The sequence below is a fragment of the Phocoena sinus genome, chromosome 6 (assembly GCF_008692025.1).
Source record: "Phocoena sinus isolate mPhoSin1 chromosome 6, mPhoSin1.pri, whole genome shotgun sequence".
NCBI lineage: Eukaryota > Metazoa > Chordata > Mammalia > Artiodactyla > Phocoenidae > Phocoena > Phocoena sinus.
The window spans coordinates 82,714,341-82,715,345 of NC_045768.1; the positions used below are offsets into that span (position 1 = coordinate 82,714,341).

A 1,005-nucleotide genomic window follows, 5' to 3' on the forward strand; every position below is an offset into this window, starting at 1 on the left:
GGCTTCTTTTGTTGCGGAGCACGGACTCTAGGTGTGTGGGCTTCAGTAGTTGTGGCTCACAGGTTCTAGAGTGCAGGCTCAGTAGCTGTAGCACACGGGCTTAGTTGCTCCGCGGCATGTGGGATCTTCCCAGACCAGGGCTCGAACCCGTGTCCCCTGCATTGGCAGGTGGATTCTTAACCATTGCGCCACCAGGGAAGCCCCTCTTTTTTTTTTTTTAAACTTCTATTTGCATTTATTTTTTGCGGCATTTATTCCCGGGCCATAAGTTGTTGTTTCTTCAGTTTTTTCTGGGATATCTTTTTCTTCTGTGCAACCTCCTCTTCTAGTTTAGGAACAATCTGCTCTTCTTCAGCAAGGATCATCTCAGTGTGGCAGGAAGAACTCATGTATGGGTTGCATCTTAGGGGCTTTGTTCACCTGGATGTGCTCAATGACCAGACAGTCTACATCTAAGCCCCTAAGTTCAGCATTACTCTCTGCATTTTTGAACATATGCAATAAAAATTCAGCCCTCTTTTTGGGCCACCTGCATCCAGCCCCATTGTTTGGCCTGGGCACACCTACCAAGTCCACCACTGAAACAATGGAATGGCACACATTGCTCTGTAAAGTGACACCCTTCAGGTACCTCGTGGATTTTCAGATATGCATACCCTTAATAGCCTGGGCAGTTTCATGAGTGTTCTCAAAGTGAACCTCTCATGATTTTGTGGGGTTTTCTGGGTCAAGTGAATAGCGACTCATTTTCAGAGGTAACTTCAGGCTGCTTGTAGTTTCTTATTAGAACCCAGAGGGGAAAAAGCAATCCTCCTCTGTCAGGCAGTCAATTGACTGTGGTAGTAAGCCATTTATTTATTCAACTGTATTTGCACAGTACCCACCATGTGCCAGGTACTGTGCTAATGATGGGAATACAATTGTAAGGAAAACGGTTATGATAAGGACTTTCATGGAGCTGACAATCAAGAAGGGGACAGATGTTAAACAAAGATAAAATAAGTG

The 1,005-nt window shown here is 45.1% G+C and overlaps 1 pseudogene; it reads right to left on the reverse strand.

Moving 5' to 3' along the window:
• Positions 1-228: 228 nt before the first annotated feature.
• Positions 229-747, reverse strand: LOC116755143 (annotated as a pseudogene).
• Positions 748-1,005: the final 258 nt, after the last annotated feature.